Source organism: Haemaphysalis longicornis, unplaced genomic scaffold (assembly GCF_048455015.1).
Source record: "Haemaphysalis longicornis isolate Haplotype H1 unplaced genomic scaffold, Haemaphysalis longicornis Haplotype H1 scaffold_6, whole genome shotgun sequence".
Classification (NCBI taxonomy): Eukaryota; Metazoa; Arthropoda; class Arachnida; order Ixodida; family Ixodidae; genus Haemaphysalis; species Haemaphysalis longicornis.
Genome location: NW_027526407.1, coordinates 128022914 through 128049945, shown reverse-complemented (window position 1 = coordinate 128049945; position 27032 = coordinate 128022914). Strand labels below are relative to the sequence as shown.

Here is a 27032-nt window from a genome sequence, read left to right as displayed (position 1 = left end):
CGGGCATCTCTTTTCAGAGCTAGCTCTGCTTTAAGTTTCTTGCGTTTAGTGTCGAAATAGTTCCGAAGCTCTTCACCTGTCAAGCCTAGCCCCTGTCCGGCTTTAATTATCGTTTCCAATCCGGCTATATACATTTTGATGTATCAGCGAAATGCGAAGAACAATAGTAAGGCTGCCCTCTACAGAGTTTAAAAAGCGGATCCTGGCAGGCTCGCCGCATTATGATGATGATGAATGTTGATCTTGATTTTTATGATGATGTTGATGTTGATGATGAATGATGATGTTGAAGAACTTTGTGAAGAGGGGGGTAGTGTAGTAAAGGGTCGGTGCTGAGTGGTGGCCAATCCACCGGTACCAGGGGCGTAACGTGTACACAAGAGAAAGCGGCATTGAAGAAGGGGAAAAAGAGGAGGAAGCAGCTCAGAAGCGGTCGGGCATGACGAAAGCAGGACGGCGCCCTCGAGGTGTAGGCCCAAGGTTCGGAACCGGCGCTTCCTTCCAAGTTTCCATGCGTCGCGGTGTAAGCCCGACGACAGCCCCGGACGCCGCCGGAAGAAACGTGCGTCCTCCTCAAGAGTGAGCGGTGTGTCGGTGATGTGCTTTGGCAACTTTCCCTTTGCTTAGGGTCTGCTCCTCCATTAAAACAGGTTGCAGATGCCTCCTTTCTGTGGACATCACCTAAACGTCGCTGGAGTTCTGCCACCGGCTCTTCAAGGACCGCAATCTGCTTCTCTCGGGCTGCTTTGAGCTCCGCTGCGCTTAGATCTTCTTGCTGCTCTTTTGCAAGGTCAGCAATCTCCTTCTCTTTTGCTGCTTTGAGCTTCGCTGCCCTTTCCGTCTCTCGCTGCGCTCTTAGTTTATCGCGCTCGGCTTCGACCCATTTTCGAAGTGCCTGTCTCCGGAGCCCTAACTTCAGCCCCTCAGCCGTAAGCTTCTACAACTCTTCGATTCCCATTGTTCGCGATCTCAAACTCCTGAATCCTTATTTCCGGTCATGGTAACCCTCTCCACGATGTTAGAGGAGAGTCCTGTCGCGGACGCCACTTTGTGATGTAGTTGAGGTTAGGGAGAACACATGACGCGGATATAGATATCAGGAGGAAGAAAATGCGACAGAGGTTCGACGAACGAGGAAAATGAACATTTATGCAGGATGGCAAGTTAGGGAAATGGCGGACGCTAACTAGGAGACGAACACTTAACAAAAGCTACAACCTACAGTTCGACGTCATTGAACTAGCGTAAAAAGTGGCATAGTCCCCACACAAAAGTATGATACAAGGTTCTCGTGACTAGAAAGAGTCTCACGTGGTCGATGCACGGAGATGTTGCGGAGCTTGAAGGCGCGAGCGACGCAGACGTCTTCAGAAGTGACAGCCGGATGAAGGCGCAGCTGCTGAAGATGCGAGGGCCAGGCAGCAAAGATGCTTTGGCATCGTCAGGAGAACAGCCGCACTGGAGGCAGCGCCATGGCACGGCGTTGGCAGTGGCGACGTGGTGTCTGGACGTTCTTTACCAATGCTCGCTGAACACCTGGGTTCCCGCAGTCCTAACGACTAGCTTCAGCAACCTTCGGATTCCACTCGAGCATCTTGTCCACCAGTCAATCCGTCCTCCGAGCCCGCTACTTCTTCGTCGTCGTCTTCCTCTTGCCTTTCTCCCGGTCCCTTCAGCGCTATCCACAATGACGATGATATCTGCGATCAGAATGCGGTGACAGCTTGTGCTGGTCCATTCCTCCTTTAGTTTCGTTTTGATTTTTGGCACCTCACCACACCGGGCCCCTGACCCTGGCCCAAAGCCATAACAGGTGCCTTTCTCAAAAATTAAACAATGACGCCCATGCGCTAATTAGTGTGCATATGTCTGTTAGTGCTTAGTAAACCTTACATTGAAGCAGTGCCTTTTCCTGTCCTTCTTTCGCCATGACTCATCCTAAAACTCTACGTTTGGTATATCCCGCAAGAAATCAATACGTTGTCCAAAATTCCTAATCAGCTCCACGGACTTTTGATTTATTCTATGCTATACAAATTTACTTCGTAATTAAATTGCTCAAACATTTTAGTATCTTTTTCTAAACCATTCGGCAATTCATGCATGTTCTGGTACTTTGTAAGGATGGATCTGCAGTTAAGATAAAACTACTGTTGTAAAATCAAGGTTCATTGATATTGGGTATGGCGGGACATGGGCCACCAACACTTTCCATAAACGTTCACGCAGTTTCAAGACCCGTTAATAACAAATAAGGATTTATGATCTGCTCAAAAGTTAGTTTTTAACATTTTAGAAAGCTCATGTGGGTGCACCGTCAATACCTAAGCACGAAAACGTTCTCATAAAAGAAACTAAAATTTATCTCAAGTCCTTGTTTGTTAATCATTGCTAGAATTCTAATAAACACAAAACTTCCGTAATGAAATACCGGAAATATTATTGATATTCATTCTGGTTATGCCGTTGATGCTGAAACCACAATAACAAGTGGTATCTAATATTCTGATTTATTGAGAACACAGCGCCTTAGCAATACCGTCTTGTTTTTCTATTAGAGAACTTGGCAATAAAAGATTGAATTCATAGCGTTTTTTCCCCGGTTTTGTTCGTTTGAATACTTTCGTCGGCTTCAGGCACAATTCTTGCCCTGATTCCAGCTTTCTTTAGTCATAAAAAAGGCGGTTAGGAAGATTCTGCACTCGCGCAACAAACCAAAACTTTACCACACAGCAAGATTAACATTCAAGGCCAGATTTCTCACAATTGTATTTCAAAAAGAAAAAGGGTGAATAAACGTCGTGACTTGTCTGTTTTCTTCGGGTTTCTACAGAAATGTAGGCATATACAAGAAAGAAAATGTATGATAAGCCAACATACATTGAAAATAGGAGTTTCGCCTGAGAAGCATTTTATGGCGAAGATTTTGTATTTAGCTTTTGCCATAGACATCAGGGTTATAGTGATGTAGATTAGGCAGTCATCAGCAAACAGTCTTATTTTAACGTTAGGCTTAAGGCTCTTATAGATATCATTGACATATATTAGGAAAAAGATGGGTCCTAAAACGGAGCCTTGAGGTTCTGCCGAAAAAACTTCCAATAAATCAGATGCGGTGTTGTTTACGGTTACCTACTGGCTACGATTTGATAGATACATTTTTATCCATGGTATTATTTTACGGTTAATACAAATAGATAATTTTTTTCAATCAATATACTGTGAGGTGCAATATAGAAACCTTTGGCGAAGTGTATAAATAAGCCGTTGGTGTGCAGTTGTGAGGTAATAGTAGTGGTTAATTCATGCGTGATTGCCAAGCTTTAATTAACAGTACTCAGGTTTTTACAGAATCGTTGTTGGTTGGGGTGCAATGAGGGTTTATCTTCTAAATAGGTCAGTATTGCTCTGCAGGTAAAGAAGCTGTTAGCAGGGATGCTTAAAATTGCTTCAAGAAAGGGACATAGCTGCCGTGCGTAGCGGCGAAGGTAAACATTTCAAATATTATCAGGACCCACTGATTTCTTAACATCGACCTCTAGCAGAAGGTTTAGAATACCTTCTATAGTGACAACAACATCAGGCATTTAAAAAGGATGCACAGGAGCAACAGGGCTGCCTGGTGCACATGCGCGCGTAAACACCGACTGAAAACATCTATTGAAACCATTCAAAACAGTCTGCGCGTCATTTACAATAGTATCCATAATTTCCGCTTCAATTGTTGGGTTTTTAGGCCGTGCCGAGTAAGACCAATTTTTTGTGGCTGACGCATGATGAAGTGAAATAACGTATGTGAAAGAATGTTTCTCTCGCACTTCTAGTTTCTTTCTTAGGCTGAGATGCAAGATGCTTTAAAATCACTGGGTTGCTCTTGTTCTTGCGCATTGTATGTACCCTTACGTATGTATGTACGTATGTACATACTTACCTAATTACGTATGTACCCTTACGCATTGTATGTACCCTTATGTACCCTGGTATGTACCATACGTTGCACCGTCATGGTGCAACGTTGAACGCTGCTCTGTTAACACGACCCCTTTCCCTCTCTCGCTCGCCCCCCCCCACTTTTTTTTCTTTTGTTGTTGTTGTTGTAACATAGGCCTAGCCGGACTGCATGCATACTCTCCGTTTCCGAAACATCTTCCGCTCCTTCTCACATTTTTTTGCAAAGATTATAAGAAATGTGTTCCAAATGTTTGTGACAGCAAAATCATGTAACTGTACTCTGATGAAGGCCACTGCCGTTGCCGAATTGAAAAAAAGAAACAAAAACAGAACAAAAACCACACACACACAAACACAAAATAAAAAGCAATAACCACACAACTTAAATGGCACGTGTTGCAACTGGCAACATTCCTGGAACAGGCGTTTCCTGAAGCTCCGAAACGAAAATATAATGTTAGAGAGACGTACGGGGCGCAAGACAAAGCGGAGCAAAAAAGACAGAAAAAATAAAGTAAAATACAATTCCAGAGAAAAGGTTGGAGGGATGCCTGCTCGTACTACACCGGAAGCTAAGGAGTGAAAACAAAAAAATTAGATGACGAAATAAGGAGCATAATCAGGGGTTATATTCTTTGGATAAGGTACATGCAAGACAGTGCTAATGCTGTATTCCGCGTGAATATTCCAAGGATTCCAAGTTGCCCCCAGACGCACTAGTTCTAGCAGGTTCCCTGGAGTTGAATTTGTGAAATAAATAGGCTGTTGGTATTTTCTGTGCCTAGGAGACTTAAAGTTTGAGTGAAGTATATACAACTTAAGGTCATCATAATTGTGGCCTGGTTGGTTGAAATGCGCCGCTGCAGCTATGGAGGGTTTGCTAAGAGTGCCTGCCCGGTGACCATTCAGACGTAGGCTCATAGGTTGAATCCTTTTGCCTATATACAGATTGTGGTACATTGAGCATTGCCATATAAACACAACTTTGGATGAAGTGCACGAAAAAGTTGAACTATACTTCTGAACATAAACTGGCTGTGCTTTTTACAATGCAGTCTGTCTGCAGGTGCCTGCAACTCTTGCATCAGGGATGGGAGATTTCGGCTATGACTGGTTGCTCTGAAGGCCCTGTTTTACAATGCACATAATTATCTTTTAGATTCCTATTGCTCCCATACGTAATCCTTGGTGCTTCCGGGAACGTCTTTTTATGTCGGTCATTACTGGCTACAATGGGGTAAGTATTTCCGCAGTATAGTGTTTGGGAGGGCATTTGAAAATTTATTTATTAGAGTGGGCGGCCTGGCGCTTTCGTTTTTTCGCTATTTGTTGAGCACGAAATCCCTTTCGAGATTAGGTGCACGTCGGTACGCCTGATCGAGCGAGCTTTTGGGGTGGTGTCTGTTCATAAGGGTGGACTTGAGTTCGTCTAGATGCCTTGTGTAGTCCCTGTCTGCACTGCATACCCTTCTATATCTCGTGGCTTGTATTATAAATATATGTATATATATATATATATATATATATATATATATATATATATATATATAGTATAAGTAAAGAGTCGGATACACAGCCAGAACAATAACAAACAATGTTTACTTACGTAACGGCAACGGGACTTGCTTTCATCAGAGTGAAGTTACATGACTTTGCTGTCGCAAACATTTTGAACACATTTCTTATATAGGTTTGCATAAAACTGTAAGAAGGAGCGGAAAAGGTTTCGAAAAAGGAGAGTGGGCATACAGTCAGGCTACGCCTATGTTACAACATCAACAAACAAACAAAAAGGGGGGGGGAGCGAGAGAGAGAAAAAGGGGTCGTGTTAACAATGCAGCGTTCAAGGTTGCACCATTACGGGTCAACGTATGCAGCGCGGGCTGCAAGTTCAGACAATGGGGGAAACTGGACAACCGCGGCTTGAAAAGAAAGGGAAGAGTATACATTAAGGTATTCAGTGGCTGGGGACACTGATTCGGGGGGAAGCGAAGATGGGTTTGCCCCCTGCGGATGAAGAGCATAGATAGGGGGCACAAAAGGGCATTTCACAGAAGCTAGCAATTGAACGGAAATAGGTAGGGTCACAAAAGGTTAAACATGAATAGATCAGAAAGAGTTAAACATTCTTAAGTGGTGGTGGGAACGAGGCCTCCTTCCCCAGGACAAATGGCATTGTTGAGCCGCATTAGGCTAATAAATCTGCTGTATTAGGAGAGTTTCTGCGAATTCTGATGGCAAACTGGAGGGTAGTCACAGTTAACTGTGACCCCGCTAATGTCGTATATCTTCTAGAGTGCACTGTTTGTAGGCAACAATATATCGGCCAAACTGAAACGCCCTTCCGAATACGGTTCAATAATCACCACTCTCATGCAAAAAGCTGTACTTATTTGCCTCTGTCAAGACATGTGAACAGTCCCGGGCATGCATTTGAACATCATAAAGCAACAATTTTAGAATCCGCCTTCAAAACGCACCACGACCGCGAGGTTCGGGAATCTTATCTCATTTATAAGTTTGGGTCAGCCAGACTTGGAATTATTGAAAGTTACGGAAAACTAACGTGCTTATCCCTCGATTAAAATTAGCGGCTTCATAATTTTTATAACTATGTTCATTATTCCTACCCTCGAGTTTGCCATCAGAATTCGCCGAAACTCTCCTAATACAGCAGATTTATTAGCCTAATGCGGCTCAACAATGCCATTTGTCCTGGGGAAGGAGGCCTCGTTCCCGCCACCACTAAAGAATGTTTAACTCTTTCTGATCTATTCATGTTTAACCTTTTGTGACCCTACCTATTTCCGTTCAATTGCTAGCTTCTGTGAAATGATCTTGTGTGCCCCCTATCTATGCTCTTCATCCGCGTGGGGCACACCCATCTTCGCTTCCCCCCGAACCAGTCTCCCCAGCCACTGAATACCTTAATGTACACTCTTCCCTTTCTTTTCAAGCCGCGGTTGTCCAGTTTCTCCCATTGTCTGAACTTGCAGCCCGCGCGGCATACGTTGACCCGTCATGGTGCAACCTTGAACGCTGCATTGTTAACACGACCCCTTTTTCTCTCTCTCGCTTTCCCCCCCCCCCTTTTGTTTGTTTGTTGATGTTGTAACATAGGCGTAGCCTGACTGTATGCCCGCTCTCCTTTTCCGAAACCTTTTCCGCTCCTTCTCACAGTTTTATGCAAACCTATATAAGAAATGTGTTCAAAATGTTTGCGACAGCAAAGTCATGTAACTTTACTCTGATGAAAGCAAGTCCCGTTGCCGCTACGTAAGTAAACATTGTTTGTTATTGTTCTTGCTGTGTATCCGACTCTTTACTTATACTATTTCTGCGCGCTTTGTGAGTTTATCTTTCTCTAGATTTATATATATATATATATATATATATATATATATATATATATATATATATATATATGTTTGTGTATATATACGGAGCTTAAAAGGGCTGAACGCTGGTCGACTGCTGTCGACATGTCGTAGACACTCCAGTCACGGCACCGGGGTTGAGAAGATGGAGTGGCGCTGGCTACCACCCCAAGCACAGGAAAAAAAGTTGCGTTGAAATAAAAACCCCAGAAATTGGAGGAGAAAACAGCTCAGCTGTAGCATCGTGGCTATCGCACAAGACCGGTGCTTTGGAGGTCGTGGGTTCGGATCCCACCTGGCGGGTATTTTTTCTCCACTTTTTTCCAAATTCTTTATATGTTTCTATCACCTACTATATCATCCCCTTTGCTTACCGAGGTTTTCATGACTGCAAACACTTATTTCTGTCTTATTTCAACGAGTCCCTCATTTCCTATTCTGATTAGCTACATGCATAGCCAGGGCCTCTGTTACGGCAGTCATTGTGCCATAGGGAGCTTATGAGAGTTCAACGCTGGTCGACCTCTCTCGACATGTCGTAGACACTCGAGTCACGGCCCTGGGTTTCAAAAGAAGGTCCGCTTCACCCCGAGAAGTCGGAGTGGTGCTGGCTACCACTCCCAAGCACAGGAAAAAAACTGCATTGACATAAATACCCCAGAAAGTGGAGGAGAAAAATATCCCCGCCGGTAGCGTAGTTGTTATCGCACCGGACTGGTATTCTGGAGGTCGGGGGTTCGGATACCACCTGGCGGGTATTTTTTCTCCACTTTTTTTTAATTTTTTAACTGTTTCTATGACCTACTATATCATCTCTTTTGCTTTCCGAGGTTTTCTTGACTGACAACCCTTATATATATATATATATTTATATATATATATATAGTTAGGAAATGAGGGGCTCGTTGAGGAAATACAGAAAGATAGGTTGACAGACTAGAACGCCAAAGGAGGCATAGTGGTGTTGTTAGGCGGTTTTTTTACCAGAATTAGGGAAGTTACCATATTTTTTTATATACTGACGAAAGAAGGAAATGAAAACACGCGCCCAGAGTTAGGACCAAACCCACGTCGTTCGATTAGATCTCGAATGCCTGAACAATTCGGCTATCTGGGCGACTGTGTTCTCCTTCCCTTCCTGGGGAATTTATATTTACTAGAGCGGAATCTGACGTTTTTGAGGGTGGTAGCCAGCGCCACTCTGACTTCACTGTGAGAAGGTGAACTTCTTTTCAGCCTCCCGGGGCGTGACTAAAACGTCTACAGCCTGTCATAAACGGACAACTGGCGGGAAACCCTGTTATGCTACCTTGGCATTAAGGCTGCCATTGCCGAGACCCTCGCTAGGCTTTCGCAGAATAATATAGTTAGGAAATGAGGGGCTCGTTGAGGAAATACAGAAAGATAGGTTGGCAGACTACAACGCCAAAGGAGGCATAGGGGTGTTTTTAGGCATTTTTTACTACAATTATTGAAGTTAACATTTTTTACTATAGGGAAGAAAGAAAGAAAGAAAAATACGCGCCCAGAGTGGGGACCTAACCCACGCCTTTTGATTAGATCTCGAATGCCTTACCAATTCGGAAATCTTGGTGGCGGTGTTCTGCTTCACTTTCTCGGCCATTTATATTTACTACACCTGTATCTGACACTTGAGGGTGGTAGCCAGCATCACTCAGACTACAGGGGGAGAATGGACCTGGTTTTCAAGCCCCGGGGCGTGACTCGAACGTCTACAGCCTTTCATGAGCTTGAAACTGGCGGGAAGCCCTCTTATACCACCTAGGCATCACGGCTGCCAGAACCGAGACGCTGGCTAGGCTTTCGCAGAATGATATAGTAAGGAAATGAGGGGCTGGCTAACACCCCCTAGCACAGGAAAAAATAACATAGATATAAATACCCTAGAAAGCGGGGTGGTGGGGGGGAATCGCCCCGCCAGTAGCGTAGTGGTTATCGCACCAGACCGATATTCTGGAGGTCGTGGGTTCGGTTCCCACCTGGCGGGCATTTTTTCTCCGCTTTCTTTGTTTATTTCCAAATTCTTTATCTGTTTAAATGACCTACCACAACCTCCCCTTTGCTTTCCAAGGTTTTCTTGACTGCCAACCCTTATTTCTGTGTTATTTCTACGAGCCCCTCATTTACTATTCTGATTCGCGACATGCATAGCGAGGGCCTCTGTTCCGGCAGTCTTGGTGCCATAGGGACCTTAAGAGGGTTCAACGCTGGTTGACCACTCTTGACATGTCGTAGACACTCGAGTCACGGCGCGGGGAATAAAAAGAAGGTCCCCTTCACCCCGAGAAGTCAGAGTAGCGCTGGCTACCACCCCCAAGCAGAGAAAAAATTACATAGATAAAAATACCCCAGAAAGCGGGGGGGAAAATCGCCCCGCGGGTAGCGTAGTGGTTATCGCACCAAACCGGTATTCTGGAGGTCGTGGGTTCGCATTCCACCTGGCGGTCATTTTTCTCCGCTTTCTTTCTTTCTTTGTTTCCAAATTCTTTCTGTTTAAATGACCTAGCACAACCTTCGCTTTGCTTTTCAACGTTTTCTTGACTGCCAACCATTATGTCTGTGTTATTTCTACGAGCCCCTCATTTCCTATTCTCATTCGCTATACATATATGTATATATACATACAGAAAGAGAGGTCGGCAGTCTACAACGACAATGGAGTCATAGGGGTGTGGTTAGGCTCTTTGTTTTGTGTTTCGGGTAATTAAGGTAACATTTTTTTAAATATACAGAAGAAAGAAAGCACGCTCCCAGAGTGGGGACCGAACCCACGCCTTTCGATTATATCTCGAATGTCGTACCAATTCGGCAATCTGGGCGACTGTGTTCTCCTTCACTTTGTGGGCCATTTATATTTACTACAACTGTATCAGATACTTGAGGGTGGTAGCCAGCGCCACTCAGACAACACGGGGAGAATAGACCTTCTTTTCAAGCTCCGGGGCGTGACTCGAACGTCTACATCCTTTCATGAGCTTGTAATTGGCGCGAAGCCCTCTTATGCTACCTAGGCACCAAAGCTGCCAGAACGGGGACCCTCGCTAGGCTTTCGCAGAATAATAGAGTAAGGAAATGAGGGGCTCGTTGAGGAAATACAGAAAGATAGGTCGGGAGTCTACAACGCCAATGGAGGCATAGGGGTCGGGTTAGGCTCTTCTTTTTTGTTATGGTTAATGAAAATTTGTATTTTGAGGCACAGGCCAGGAGTCGTCGGGAACCGGTTTATTAAACTAATCCCACCGAGAGCGACAGGCTAGCGAGCTCAGGTCAAGCTTAGAGATTCCAGAACACACCGATGATGATAGCTGGGACGACGATGTGCGCGGCGAGCGAGGCTGGTGGCACATAGCATCTGGCGCATAGCCACTGAGGAGAATGTCCACATACGGCTGATAATGTCTGCCTTAGTCATAGCTTACAACATTTCCCTCGGGGCTAAAGCGGCCGACTCGGGCGCTTAAGGCGGATTCCGGGAGTTGAAATGCTTCAGCCGGGAAATGTGTACAACTTCAGTGCCGCGACAATGGTGGTCGGTGAAAGTAAAGGTGGGCGTAACGCGGTAATTTACCGGTGAAGTCTGTTCCTGGATAGTGTAAGGGCCTACAAAGCGGGGAAGGAACTTCTCGCTCAGTCCTGGGGTCCGGAGCGGTGTGGAAAGTAAGACCTGATCGCCGGCTCTAAACGAGACAACGCGGTGCGAAGCGTCTAGTTTGACTTGCGGTCTTAGTGTGAGGCTGTCATCCTGAGAAGAGCGAGATGACGGCTATAAAACAGGCGGAAAATAAAGTAATCGATACTGTTGGATGCAGAGGCCACCGGCGCAGTCAAGAAACAATTATCGAGAACAGTTGAAGCTGGGCGCACCTTCACCACATGTGAGGCACAGGCCAGGAGTCGTCGGAAACCGGTTTATTAAACTAATCCCGCCTAGAGCGACAGGCTAGCGAGCTCAGGTCGAGCGCAGATTCCAGAACACAACTTTCATGATAGCTGGGACGACGATGTGCACGGCGAGCGCGACTGGTGGCACATAGCATCTGGCGCATAGCCACTGAGGAGAATGTCCACATACGGCTGATAATGTCTGCCTTATTCATAGCTTACAACATATATATATATATATATATATATATATATATATATATATATATACATATACATAGTTGACCGGGCGGAGCAAGTTGACCGGGCTCTGAGCAGTCGTAAAATACAAAACCCCGCGATATAGTCGAGAGAGGCGTCGCTGCGGAACTTGCTCAATGGTAGAGCACCGCACGCGTTATGTGGAGGGGTTGGGTTCGATTCCCGCTTCCGGAAAAAACGGCGCATTTTTTCTCGACTTGAATTTTCAATTATTTATTCCTGCATAAAAAAGGCAATCATACCTCATTCGGCACTATAAAACACTGTTAAAACGCCAAACAGCACTGGCAATAAGGACTGCAACTTTGATAGGTGTCCTTACGGAATCCCTCGTCCCGTACCTCTCTGTTCTGCAAAATGCATTACGAGGGTTCTGGCTTCAGCCGTCTGAAATGCCTTTGGCTATCGCCGACTTCCGACCACGTCTTACGTGCGGCCGCTGGGAAAAAGATGTTCTACGTCTTCCCGCGGTGGTCTAGGGGCGGCGCTAGTTGACCGGGCTCTGAGCAGTCGTAAAGTACAAAACCCCGCGATATAGTCGAGAGAGGAGTCGCCGCGGAACTTGCTCAATGGTAGAGCACCGCACGCGTTTTGTGGAGGGGTTGGGTTCGATTCCCGCTTCCGGAAAAAACGGCGCATTTTTTCTCGACTTGAATTGTCAATTATTTATTTCTGCATAAAAAAAGGCAATCATCCCTCATTCGGCACTATAAAACACTGTTAAAACGCCAAACAGCACTGGGAATAAGGACTGCAACTTTGATATGTGTCCTTACGGAATCCCTCGTCCCGTACGTCTCTGTTCGACAAAATGCATTACGAGGGTTCTGGCTTCAGCCGTCTGAAATGCCTTTGGCTATCCCCGACTTCCGACCACGTCTTACGTGCGGCCGCTTGGAAAAAGACGTTCTACGTCTTCCCGCGGTGGTCGAGGGGCGGCGCTAGTTGACCGGGCTCTGAGCAGTCGTAAAATACAAAACCCCGCGATATAGTCAAGAGAGGAGTCGCTGCGGAACCAGCTCAATGGTAGAGCACCGCACGCGTTATGCGGAGGCTGTGGGTTCGATTCCCGCTTCCGGAAAAAACGGCGCATTTTTTCTTCACTTGAATTTTCAAATATTTATTCCTGCATAAAAAAAAGGCAATCATCCCTCATTCGGCACTATAAAACACTGTTAAAACGCCAAACAGCACTGGGAATAAGGACTGCAACTTTGATATGTGTCCTTACGGAATCCCTCGTCCCGTACTTCTCTGTTCTACAATATATATATATATATATATATATATATATATAAATCTAGAGAATGAAAGCAATGAAATGGAAGATCGTTGGGAACACACGACCACAGATCTCCAGTAGGAGGAGGTATAAACTTTTATTGGTGCCCAATCCGACTCAGTGTGTGGAGGCAGACCAACGGGGGGACTCCTGGCTCTGATTGGCAGTCCACGCCCGTCTCACCAGGTTATGCTGGGACCCGGGTTCAGAGCTGGACAGCTGCTCCGCCCACTGTGAAGGGGAGGGGTCGTATTGGGAGGGAGGTCGGATGCAAAACTTGGAACAAGGTAGCGATATAGAAGGTTGGTATTGTTTTAGCAAAGAGTCGCGCCTTCATCAGGCACACGAGAAAGACCACATTAGACACGAACGCCTTCTCCTAGAAACATGACAATTCAACGCTGCTGCGTAATTTTGCCTTTACCATAAATATCGCTGGAAGGAAAACGTCACGTCAGGTCGCATGCATTTTCCACACTTTATCGTATGAGAACGTTTCTTGCAGATGAAGAAGACAAAACATCCCACTTGATATCAAATACAACACCAAAGCAGAATTCGAATAGCTTTCTCTGTAAAGAGTGTGTTTACTAATAAACGGAGATGTTTAATGGAAAGGGGGGCTTAATTACCTGTATCAGAACAGTCAGTATGTAACTGTCTATCGTCAATGTACGTGCTTTCACTCCCAATTATTTGAGCGCACTCTGTAAGCTTTGCAAAGCAATGAACGGCTTGTCTGTCGTTCTTCATTTCCTCGTTATAAATTCGCAGGCACCAGTCACCTGAAAAATGTAAAAAGGAGTAACAGGTGCTTCGTCGCCACATTCTTGTGGCACAGTCAGAAGCTTTTTGTGGAGGTAATCATGGACTTCATTGATTTTTACCTCTTTGTTCGTTATGTACAATAAAGCTCGTCTGTAATGCATAAAATTCAACTTGTCCTTGTAACATACATAAGAACTGAATAACATGAATACTGTACCTCAAAGTGATAATTTGTACTAATCGCGTTTTTCTGATTTTTGCGGCTGTGAACTGTACATAAACAATAACCACCTAGCAACGTGATAGCCCATCTCGTATATGTTTTTCGGTTGTCTACAAAGAACTTTGTTGAGACAGGGTAAACGTTTTATTTAAACAGCAAACTGAACTTATCCCGTAATGAAGGCTACCTGAAGCATTGCTTTTTGAACTGAACAAGTGAAGGCGACGCCGTTCTTTACGATCATCTGTTAGGGCACCTCACTGCTAGTAAACTTTTTGGATGCACGTTTGGTGCCTGCAAACAAGACTAGAGTGTGAGGGGCTAACCGTACGGCAGAAAGCGGGATTGCTCTTGCCCGGAGAAGAGAGGACAGCATGTGGCACTGGTTTTGAAGAACACCGATTAGGCAGCTGCGTTGGAGGCTGGTACCTGCCAAACGCCTAAACATTACGACGCCTACGATATCAACGCTGCTTGCACGAGTAAAACGATTCACGATCAGCTGCCGAATTTTCGCTTACAGAGTTGTCTTGTTTTTACAAAGGCAGCGATGGTTTCGACACCGGCTGCATTTCCACGAGGTGGTGAAGCCTGAATCCTGTAGAAAATCTAACACCCGGAGCTGATAGAAGGGAATAAAGTAATCCTTCCTGGTAAGCGTCATCATCATCATTATCATCATCAGGTCTACGCCCACTCCAAGGCAAAGCGCTCTCCCAAAATGTCAAATTATCCTGGACCTGTACTCATTGCGACCAATTTATCCCGGTGCACTTCGTGATCTCATCTGCCCATCCAACTTTCTGCCACCCACGGCCACATTTTCCTTCTCTTAGAATTCACTCTGTTACCCTTAAAGAGTGACGGTTATCTTGTCTTCCCCATTCATTCCCTGGCCAGACCAATTCCTTCTTAATATCTACTATTATTTCCTTACACTGGTTTGTTCTCTGACCCACTTCGTTCTCTTCCTGTCACCTAATCTTAATACTATCATCATCCGATACATTGCTCGCTGAGTGGTCATCAATGTTAGTTGAACACTTTTAGTGAGCATCGAAGTTCCTGCCTTGAGGGTGTGTACCAGTAAGCTGCAGCTGTCATACACTCTCTTCTTTAGGAAAAATGGTAGGCTGCCATTTGCTACCTGGAATGAATGCCGAATGAACTCCACCCCATTGTTATTCTCTTAATTACTTCTGCATCACGGTTGGGATCAGTGGCCACCACTTGGCCTAAATAGATATATTCGCTTAAACCTTCCACTGGCTCGCCACCTACGTCAAACTGTGGCGATCTTCCTAGGCTATTGAGCATTACTTTAGATTTCCGCATATTACATTTAGAGACCCACGGCTCCACTCTGCCTGTCCAGTGCTCTAAGCATGCTTTGCAATTCGATCCTGAAGTTACTTAAGATGGCAACGCCATCTACAAATCCAAGATTATTCATTTATCTCCATTAGCACTTACGCCCACCTGTTTCCAATACAATTTTCTGGATGCCTCTTGTAAACATGCTGTGAATAACATTGGAGGGGCGTGTCTTCTTGTCTAAAACGCTTACTTATCGGTATTTTAGTGCTTTCTTTGTAGACGGCGATAGTAGCTCTGTCACCATTGCATATGTCCTCTAGTATTTTAATGGAATGATCATCTACACCCTAATTCCGCTGTGTCTTTGTGACTGCTCAGGTTTCTACCGAGTCAAATGCTTTATCATATTCTATGAAGGCTATTTATATAGGGGTAGAATACTCAGCGCATTTCTCAATCACCTGGTTTATCGTGTCAATACAGTCAATTGTTGAATATTCCTTATAAAACCGGCCTTGTTCATTAGGTTGACTGATATCTGAGGTGTCATTCTGTTAGCCATTACCCTAGTAGTACGTTGTAAAGGGCTGACAATAAGGGAACGAGTGTTTAATTCTTCATCATTTATGTCACTTTTCCGATGAATTAGGATGATGTTCACGTTGTTTCAAGAATGCAGTACTCGCGGTGATTAGGCATTGCGTGTACAGGTTTGCCAGTTTCTCTAGTACAGTCCGTCCGCCCTGCTTCAAAAGGTCTGATGTTATCTCATCCTCACCGGTTGCATTAACGTTCGCATTTCTTTCAAAGCTTTCTTTATTTCGTCTGTCATTCATGTTGGGCTATCTGCCTCCTCTGAACTAATGCCTCTTTCGGTGTTGTCCTGGATGTGACGGCTACCGTACAAATCTCTAGAGAGCTCCTTGGCGGCTATGACAATTTTATCCCCATTTATGATGAAAAATGCATACATCTGATTTTTTACTATGCCTAGATGCCGCTTCACTGCTTTTGTATACTCTTATTAAAGAAACAATTTTTGTTCCAGTTTCGAGCAGTTACCCTGTTAGCCCCCTGTGTCCCCTGACACTGCGGAATTTGCTGCGATGACTGTTCTCTATTGTTTGACAAGCTTAACAAAAAAACATAAATATTTACGTCGAATATATTTGAAGAAGTACACGGTATTCGAAAACTTCGTTGCTTGAAGTGATATAGTAACGAACTGCTGTTTTATTCGTGTTGGAGGTCCTCTGAATGCAGGCGGTGGTGAAGGTTCTGTAGAAAATAGTCTGTTGATTACTTCATTTTTGAGGTGTAAGTCATCACAAAAAGATGTAAACCAAAACAAATGTATATGTAAATATGAAAAAAGGGTATATAGGAACCTTTTCGTTCTAGTATGGCTCTCCAGCCCGAAGAATAAAATTCCTAATCAGCGCAATTACTGCACAGGAGTGGCGATCCTCAAAGTGCGTGTTACTTCAGAGAGTTTACCAGTGTAGTTCTTACGCAGACAATACATGGATAGTTTCAGACGACTTAGCGCCCGTAAAATTTGGTCTAGCCTGGTACGATTAGTTGCAGTTTTTTCCGGTATCTGAAATGAAGGTAATGTTGCAGGCATATTTCTGATCAAAATTTTGTACTTTTTTTAAACCAGTAAGAAATATGACCAGAACGTAGGTTTTCTATGTGTCGCTGTTTCTACAGCAGCATTGAAAAGTACCGCCCGATATATAATTTGGTTGAGAACATTCTCTCGCCTTGGCTCTTATTCTGCAGAAGCCCGTAGTTTTATCGCTACACCTTCTGTTATTTCACATCTAGAAAGGAACCACAAACAAAGTTACAACTGTGTGTCGCTGTGCCATCTTTTGCATTCAGAAGCTCACGTTAATAGATGCCACCACTCTCTGCGTTTATCTCTGTTAGTGCGCGGCATGCGGGACTAATACTTGCACGCCATCCGCACGCGGGAAAATTACAAAGCTGTCCGTCGTTCACTCCGACAGTAACACTAATATAATATGCGGTGATTGCAGGGTCATCTCTGGGAATTCAGGTGCTTGGTTCAATGCGCCGACTGCGAAGCATAGAGCACCGCTTGATAAAAGGTGACCTTATGCATTTTAGGGGCGATACCTTTTAGGGGCTGGGGCGGTTGTCGTCTCCTTCAGTCGTCGTCATAATCATCGTCGTAATTGTTGCGTTATGCAGTAACCGTACCAAAGGACCAGGAAAGTCTTGCGGTTCCTGCTAGAACGTAACGCGGACTAACATACACCGGCACATGTGTTTACAGCGTCCTCGCGCTGAAGCGCTTCGTAATACGTACCAAAGAAAAAAGCAAGACACGCGTTTAGGCCTCCCGCTAGGCAGCGTCGTGCTTAAAACACAAGATAATTTTACAGTAAAGTAGTATACCGCAACCCCCCAAGTGTTTCATTTCTGTTGGCGAAAACGGCGGGGCGCACAGATTACACTTATCCACTGTATGCTTCGCCCCTATTCAAGTTTTAGATTAGTGGTGATGGCCCGAGATTTTTTATCAGACTACGTTAACGTGCATGCTTTGCTCAAGCAGGTAACCTATTACATTTTCTTGCTTTCAATCCAAAAACGCGCAACAACTGCTCCAGATAAGAAGCGAGATGTGCATTAGAGTTTTGTGCAATAGGGTTTTTATATTATAATACATACCAGTTGTGCTTTCGGATGAAAGGCTTGGGGTTCTTAGAGCAACAACACCAGCGTTATTGTTAGTACATGGACCCACAAAAAACGCGCAACCATCAAACATTTTGTTCAGTTCCGAAGGTGCTGCCCCTTCGTAGGTTTCCTCCTCTGCAAAAATATCAATTGTGATTTGTTAACATACAGGTCTATTTTTACGTTCGAATATTGCGCCAAGCGTCTTTGTGTTGTATATATATATATATATATATAGAAAGCATAAGGATTGGCAGTGAAGAAAACATCGGAAAGCAAAGGGGGGAATGCGATAGGCCATAGAACCAGATGAAAATTCTTTGAGTCAGAGAGAAAGCGGAGAAAAAATGCCCGCCGGCTGGTATCCGAACCCGCGACCTCCAGAATACAGGTCTGGTGCGATGACTACTACGCTACCGGCAAGGCTGTCTCCCCACCACTATCTTAGGTATTTATGTTAGGGTATTTTTTGTTTCCTGCACTTGGGGATGGTAGCCAGCGCCACTCGGACTACTCGGGGTGAAGGGGACCTTTTTTACACCACCGGGCAGTGACTCGAGTGTCTACGACATGTCGAGAGTGGTCGACCAGCTTTGAATCCTCTTAAGCTTCGTTTGGCACCAAGACGGCCAGAACAGTGGCCCTCGCTATGCATGTAGCGAATCATAAGTGGGAAATTAGGGGCTCGGTGAAATAAGGCATAATAAGGATGGGCAGTCAACAAAACCCCAGAAAGCCGAAGGGGGAATACGGTAGGTCATAGAACCAGATGAAGAATTGTTCAAGTCAGAACCACTTTTTTCTGAGTCGAAAAATTCATCTGGTTCTATTACCTACCGCATTCTCTCCTTTGCTTTGCGAGGATTTCTTGACTGACAATCCTCACTCTGTCCTAATTCACCGAGCCCCTCATTTCCCCTTGATGATTTGCTATATATATATATATATATATATATTTAATCAAGAAAGAAAAAAACGTCAAGCTCGGAGAAATAGCAAAAGTGAACAGTCGGATACACAGCAAGACGAATAACGAAGAAGGTTTACTCACGTAACGCCAATGTGATTTTCCTTCATTAGACCAGAGTTATGTCACGTCCCTGCCACAAATATTTGGAACGCATTTATTAAATACCTTTGCAGAAAACTATGCGAAGGACAGAACGATGTTTCGGAAAAAGAGAGTAGGCATACAGTAGGGCTATTCTCCTGGTACAACAGCCAAAAAAACTAGAGAAAAGGGGTAAATTAACCAGGCAGCTTTCAAAATTGCGTGACGTCTGGCCTAAAAAGGGAGCTGTCGGACCTTTAACTGCAGCCAGAAGTATTACAGGAGCAACATAACCACATTCACAGATTTAGGTTGTTGCTGTCGTATTATTAATACTAGTGCATCAGACTGAATCTGTGCCTCAATCTTGGATCTCGCAGGGTCGTATGACACCTTGCTGTAGATGATGCAGTGATTTAGAACGTCAAGCACCGTCTTTTTGATGAATTCTCTACACTGAAGTGCACGAGCCAAAGTTTTCAGCAACCACTTCCAGAGAAACCAGGAGGGGTCGCTAGTTTCGGTATGTTCGTTAGGTTATTTCGACAGCTAAGATAACTTGAGGGACATTGACTCAGAAAACCGGAACTGACAAAGCTCTTCGTAAATATTACGTCTCTGAGCAGTTCGTGAGCAAATGTCACACTAAGCTGGCGGCTTTAGATAAAAAAGCGGCGAAATACGCAACCAACTATAAAAACTGCTGACCACTACTTCCGCCACGAGCGGCTGACAAACGGGGAGGCCCTACACGTGAGAAATTACTGGAAAGCTGTCACGACCCTCGAAAATCTATATCACGAGTAGGTAAGAGACCAGAACAGTGCTTCAGATGTTATAGGCGAGGTCACAGAACAGGGAATTCAGCGAAAAGCCTGTTTCCTGTTTTTAGTATCGAAAACACCTATGAGAAGGCGGCAACACGCCCTCGCAGTTGAGACGCTGCGAATAAAGTGCCACGCTCGCTGCTACATGCCACAAATTGTCGCAGTCCGCATACGGACGATCGGTCAAGGCTTCCCAGCTTGCAATGACATCAAGAGCTAGCATTAAAGGGTGGGTAATGACAAGTAAAGTGTTTAAATGATTCAGGCTGTAACGCCCTATCCGGAAAACCTTCTTTGGTAACTGACTAGGTTAACACCAGGAATGAGGACTGGGTAACTTCTCGACTACGCCTCTCTCTGTCTTGCTAAAAACCTGGTTTACATAGACTAGCCGTTCATAATAGGCCACGCGACAGCGACCTCAATGGGTGATCATCTCTTACGATCATATATACAAACGTCGGTAGTGTTTCGGACGCTAGAACACAGTATTTGGACTATAGAACACCACACAAGACTCTGATTTCTCCGAAGAAACGTACCTCTACATAGTGAAAGACGTAGTCCAGAAAGAACCCTGACAGTTCAGTTACGCCAAGAAAATTCTTTTCTACCACTAATGAGAGAGGTAAGGAAGGAGGAATGCGCGATTACACTGAAATGATGGCTGCAGCCACCTATAGCTAATGAGCTTCCCAAGAGAAGCCTTTAGAATGTCGCATCAACGCAGAAAAAATGCCTCACTTTTTTTCTCATGCGGGCAATCTGTTGGCTTGAAAACTACACTAATGACCGCAGAAGCCATTTTAGCTACACTGAATTCCTTTGAGCCATCGCCTCCGTCCACGGAAGAACGAGATGAAACAACGAGTTTTTTGAACTTTTTATTATCTCATGCTTCCAAGAAATAAAAAGAAAGTGCCTAGGGTAATCAATGAAATTTACTTGCAGGCATGAAATTCGATGTTACGTGTTTTCTAACTCGTGTCAGAACTGCAAGCGAACTGTACCCAAACACCTAGCAGGGCGCAGGTTCTACGAACAAAGCGAGTCATCGGCATCTTCCCAGCGATAAGAATTGAAGTTGTTTGTTCTTTTACCTTACCAATTAGCAGGAGTCAGGGAGTGAACTTTTATAGACAACAGGTGCAGTTGTTAGGGTACCCGCACGGTGGAAAATGTCACAATTCCGGGATCGCCTGGCTGCGAGATATTGGACCATCCTCACAATTTTATTTTGCGATTTATTATAGGGGCATTAGATTGTATACCATATATTCCAACGTACAAGGTGACTGAAGGTCTGATTGAAACATACTCTTGATTGGGGGTTCCACGACCATTCAAATTCATTCCTGGAAAGTGTACACATAAGACCTGAGGTAATGACTGAGCCAGCTGCACCCGTTTACTTAGAGACCGACGACACCATATCATCTTATGGTCATATCACTAACGGCCGTGATAACAAACGACTCCACAATATTGCTCGGTGTAGTCTGTCGCCAACACAACTAGATCCTCATCAGCGACAATGATCTAAACGTAGAATTTGGTAAAACAATCGCGAAACTAGGCAGGAGGCGAGAGATTTAAAAATTTGGTTTCTTGAATGATTTCGTTTGGTGACCATATAGGAGGAGTCAAAACCAATGACAGGGTCCTATTGCGCCTCGGTCTGTCACAAGTGTGTGCATGCATTAGGCGCAACACAGACACTTGCAGTAATTACGTGGGATAAAAACCAGTCGACGGCCTCGCAACTGCCTACCACTGCATAGATAAGTTCTCTTCGAACAAAAAGGCCAGAGTAAATACAAGACATTCAATCAATTTCTGGCGAATGGGGCAAGCCGGCCATACCATGCGACCAAAAAAAATGCGATCCCCTACTCCTCGGTAAGGGACCTTGGTCACGTTGTGCATCACGATCTCCTTCTGCCTGAAGGGGAGCAGAAAACAATTTACTCTGCTCTAAGCCTCACGACTAGAAAACATGTGTGCTCGTTCGTGGGCCTGACTTGGTAATACAGAAAATTTCTTCCGTGGTACTCCGAAAAGTGTCATCTATTCAAGGGACTTGTCAGAAGAGAACCCCCAACCAAGTCACCTTGGCAGACGTGCACCCGGCGGCAATCAACACCTTGAAGCAAAGATTTTAGTAGAAGGCCATCTCAAAGGTTTTTATTGTTTCGAACCATTTATCATTAGTACCGACGCTTCCTTGACCACCATTACGCTGTACTGGTGCAGGGGTTAAAGCAACCGCACAACCTGATACGTATGCAAGCTGACGTAACTTATCTCATGAAGCTGCGAAGTCAACGATATAGATGAAAGGAGTTGGTCTCCTTTGTGCCTCCAAGCGGTATCATTTCTTCTTATATGGGAAGCCTTCAGTGAACGATGGGGCCACCAGTCATGAGCCCATATAAAATCAGCAAGGCATATTACCCCAGTGTAATGCAGCAAAACGTGGCTTTGATGGAACACGATTTCGTGGTTAAATGCATTAGGCGTAGTGAGAATATTGAAAGCTATCCCATGGTTCTTCTTTCCACAACTGCGATGTCACCATTTATCCTGCACCTGTTAGTTTAGTCGACCGGTATTAGGACTATTTAAATTGTTATAATAATAGTGATGGTATAATTGCTGGTGGACGTTTACCTTTGCATTAGCTTTTATTGACCGGTGTCGTTTTTTACCATTCCCTTCGACAATCACACGTCCTTGTGTGTGCATGTCCTGAAAGACAATTAGCGCTCACCCCGACGGTTCGTGGATGGTCTACGAACTCAAAGAGCAAGTTACCTGGTCGAAACACTTTTTTGTTGTGGGTTTGACGGATATCACCTCTTGAAGTTCTAGGGGTTTACCGGAAGCTTCCGAACAGCGACTTAGGGCCCGTCAATGATCGTGGTTTCCGGAGACAGCCGGTGTATGGTTTTACGGTGGACCGACGTATTGTGGTCATGACACAGGCCCAAACTCGCACCCGCCACGCAGCACGTGTTACAATCTCTGCTGCTTCATGCAAACAATCTTGCAACATTGATGCAACCAGGGTCAACGACGTCCTGCCACATATATAGCTAATAACAAAATGTGTGGGTGTTAGTGAATAATATACTGTGTACAGTACGCTCACAAACGTTGGTATACTGAACATTAGGCTCAAAAGCGCGACTTTTCTATCGGCGAAGCCGTAAAAGAAGAAAAAAAGGCGAGTACCCCGGCAAACACCGTAGGGCAGAAGCCTCCTGCTGGACCGAGACCGAGCAGCCCTATTGGACCACATATACCCGTAGGACATCCGTTATACAGCGGAATGCCTCATTTCCGCGCTCGGCGTCTTGTGGACGTACTTGGGGTGTATTTTTCTGGGAAATGTGAACGTCTATTCCATTTGGCCCGATGGATGTGCAAGCTACAAATGTGCATAAATATTTGCTATGGTCCGATCAATGAAATACCCCGGGCACCCGTCGTACGTTTCTATGGTTGAAACACTACTCCTCGATCATGGTTGTTGCTTACCGCATTTAGCCTTAAGTTTATTTTATTATTTGTATTCTCTCTACCTGCATTCAGTGGAGGGCACGCGATTTTTCAGCTCTTCAATACACAAAGTTGTATTGTTTAATTTGTTGCTGATTAGGCTAACAAAATTTTATAACAAATATTTTTTTTTCTAGTTTTTTTTGCCCTTTGCAGAGCCGAGTTTCGTCAAGCCACGTCAAGACGCAGATCCGTAGCTAATCACTCTTGTTTACCAGTTGCGAAGAACTTAGGAACTGCGTTTATCTTCACGAAAGAAACCCTCCATCTTTCTTCTAGAGATCTTTTAGCTTCAATAAAAGGTAGGACATTTATTTAGGTTCTCTTTAGTGGTCAGGAAGGGGGCAGGGAGATTGTGTTCAGCATTCCGTCTTCTGCAATCGCTGTACGCTGTGGCGAAATTAGGGATAACTAGCCTGGCGCCTTTTGAATGACAGCAAAAACGAGCGCGCAGTAAATCATTTTTTCTTTCATAAATTAGTTATCATATCAGCATCCCCAGCCTATCGGTGCCGACTGCCGGTCAAAATCCTCTCTAATTATTTTCTCATTATTCCGGTCAAGTGCTAACTGCGACCAATGTATCCAAGCAAACTTCTTGATCTCATCTGCCCATCTAACCTTCTGTGCCGCCCCCTTCCACCTTTGCCTTCTTTAAGGATCCACTCCGTTACCTTTAATTACCAACGGTTATCTTACCTTCGCAATACGTGCCCTGCCACGTCCATTTTTTCTTCTTAATTTCTGCTAAAATGTCCTTAACCCGCATTTGTTGCCTCACCCTCTCCGCTCTCTTCTTGTCCCTTAGTGTTACACCTATCATTTACCATTCCATTGCTCGCTGAGGCGTCGTCAATTTAAGTTAAACCTTCTTAGTTGCCCTTCCAGTTTCTGCCCCGAAGTTGAGTAATGGTAACCACATGAGAATATGGCAAGGCAGCAACGCAAGAACCCTTGGATTTCTTCACATTTGATATTATTGCGAACCCTACGGAACGCAGCTCCTCGCGGGCACTGCGACGTCAGGTCATATAATTTTCCATTCGTGCCGGGCTTTTGCATCACAAGAATTACCTTCCCGAAGGCCGTAAGTGGTTGTTAGTGATCCTTCGTCATGCGCGCTCTACAATCTGTGCTAGTTTCCATACTAATGCTCAATTCACCCATGAAGGAGTTTTAAAGACGTACAACAGGTTTAGGATGCGCTACTTTTGGCGCAGAATGTATTCCTTTGTAACTAAGTTTATGAAATTACGCCGAGAATGTCAACGTCACAAGTCTCCGCCGCAGGTACAAACCATCCCCCCCCCCCGTTACAACCTTTTCCCTTCCCCGTCGCCCTTTCGACCGGGTAGGGAAAGACTTATACGGCCCTCTGCTACTTACTGCTCCCGGCAGCTTCTGGGTTAACGTCGCTGTCGATCACCTTACGCGATGCCCTGAGACCGCCGTGCTATCGGCTGCCACCGCACGTGAAGTAGCTACCTTCCTTTTAGATGCGACGCTGAGAGCAGCATCTCTTGCCGACGGCCCTGTCCTTCCTGCGTCGTTGTCATCCGAGTCGGCGCAGGTGCGTCTCTCCTCCGCTCTCGGCGTGATAGCGCGCCCTCTCCCCCAACATCTGTGCCGCGCAGTACGGCGCGCTCACTCACTCCGCCGGTGGGCGGCGGTTTGCGCGTGTGCAGCGCCCTCTCTCTCTGCGGTCTCCTCACCTACGGGTGCGCTGCGCATACAAGCAGAGGGCCGCGCTCCGGCCGTTCTCTCAGTCGACGGTCGTGCGCGCTACGTTTGCTCTCTCTCACTCTCTCTCTCGCATTACCCGACGATTGCTCACGCAATTCGAGTAATCGACCCAACGGAAACGCACAATGGAACCTCCTTCAACGTCCCATCACACCAGGGTTCCCGCGAGGGGAGGTGGGCGTACTTCTGCTCCATTTCGTCCTGTGTTATGGAGCACCACGAGTATTTCTAAGTGACCGGGGAAGTGTCTTTTGGTTAGAAGTTTTATCGATTTTGCTCTAAAAAAATGCAACCTCAACCACCGCATCTACACAGCCTATAATCACCAGACTAATGGGTTTATGGAGATATTTTACCGCACCCTTTGCGACACGTTCGCCACGCGTGACTTCTGATCACTCCGATTGGGACACAATTCTCCCTTTTGCGACTTACGCGTACAACACTGCGACACAGACTTTTACAGGGTTCTCACCCTGCTTCCTCCTATGTGGCCGTGAAGAATCCTGCCGCTCGACATTATTCTCTCCTACTGACCCGATGCTACAGAATACACGCCTGTTTTTCAGCTTCTACCAAAACCACTTCTAGCAAAAACATCGACGTGACAGTGACAACCCACAAGGGACTTTTCCTCCAAGCTCCCTCCTATGACTTCCGGTCCCAGCCACTACCTCTGGAATTTCTAGCAAGCTCCTTTCCAAGTTCCATGGACCGTACCTCCTACTCGAACGAACCTCCCCTTTTAATTACGTTGTGGAGCCGCTCACCTCATCGTCTGACATACGCTGCCTCGGCCGCGAAACAGTACACGCGAATAGCCTCAAGCCATACTACGACCCCTTCGTCATGACGTTCCCTTAGGTCGTCAGGGTTGCTCCCTTCGTGGTAGAGGGTAATTGTAGCGCGAACGACGAGCAAGTGGCGCGAAGCCACAGTGAGACCATTACCGAACAATGGGTGAAGTACGCTGCCAGAACAACTGTCAGCATTGGCCTTTTGATAGGCCTATGCCCACTCAAGAAGATTGACCACTCGGATTGTGCAGATGACGAAGAGGATACCGGTTGAGCCACCACAGCGGTTTCGTCATCGGCATGAAGCTCGTGAAGTGCGGGAGGCATTTGGCCGGCTGGACCACTGATCCTTTTGCCACTTCTCCGACGATCCGCGGTGAAAGCAATTAAACCCCCTTTGCAATAAATATATGTATATATAGGGAGCAGTTGAACTTTTGTAGATGGTAGAGAACACAAGAAAAGAAAACTTTGAACGAGGTAAAAGCACGATTGTTGCCAACGTTTCAGCAAAGAGACTTGCTTTCTTCAGGGCAATCTCTCGCCTGGCTGGCACGCTTTAAATAGGGGTAGGTCCCCAGGTGAGAGGGGCGAAGGAAAGAAGGCAGTGAAATGGAGACAGCGGATTGGTTTGGGATTATGTCGGTGGAGAGATTTAGGGGCCAAGAAGGTTGTATACTTTAAGCAGCGAAGTAGGTGGTTGGTGTTCGGGGAATTTTTGGAGCGAAAGGATGAGAGGGTGTTTGTTGACCCGCCGCGGGGCAAGGTTCTCAGAACCACCGGAAGCAGACCAGGCGGTGAGAATGCTGTCCTTATCAGAAACTATCTGCAAGCCTCAGGTCAAAAGAAAGGGTAGAGAAGGGGGGAAATAACTAGGTCTAGACTAGAATGACGTACGGGGCACAAGACCTCGTGGAGTAAAAAACAAAGAGAAAATAATAAATAAATGGAATTCCAAAAGCAAAGGTTAGAGGGAGGCGGGCGAGTATTAAGCTAGACGATAAGGAATAAAAAAAACAATTAGGTGACCAGGTAAGGACCAGAGGGAGCGGTAATCGTCTTTGGATAAGGTATATGCAAGACATTGCGTATTTCTGTATTCCCGGTGAATTTCGCAAGGATTCCAAGTTGCCCCTAGACGCATTATTCCAGTAGGTTGCATGTAGTTGAATTTGTGAATTAAATAGGATTATCGGTATTTCCTGTCCTAGGAGACCTGAAGTTTGACTGAAGTATATACAACTAAAGGTCATCAGAAT

The 27032-nt window shown here is 45.3% G+C and overlaps 1 non-coding gene across 1 annotated transcript; it reads left to right on the top strand.

Annotated features, from left to right (window-relative positions):
* Nucleotides 1-9263: 9263 nt before the first annotated feature.
* Nucleotides 9264-9336, top strand: Trnai-gau (transfer RNA isoleucine (anticodon GAU)). The gene has a single exon. It is a non-coding gene; the product is annotated as a tRNA-Ile (tRNA).
* The last annotated feature ends 17696 nt before the right edge of the window (nt 9337-27032 follow it).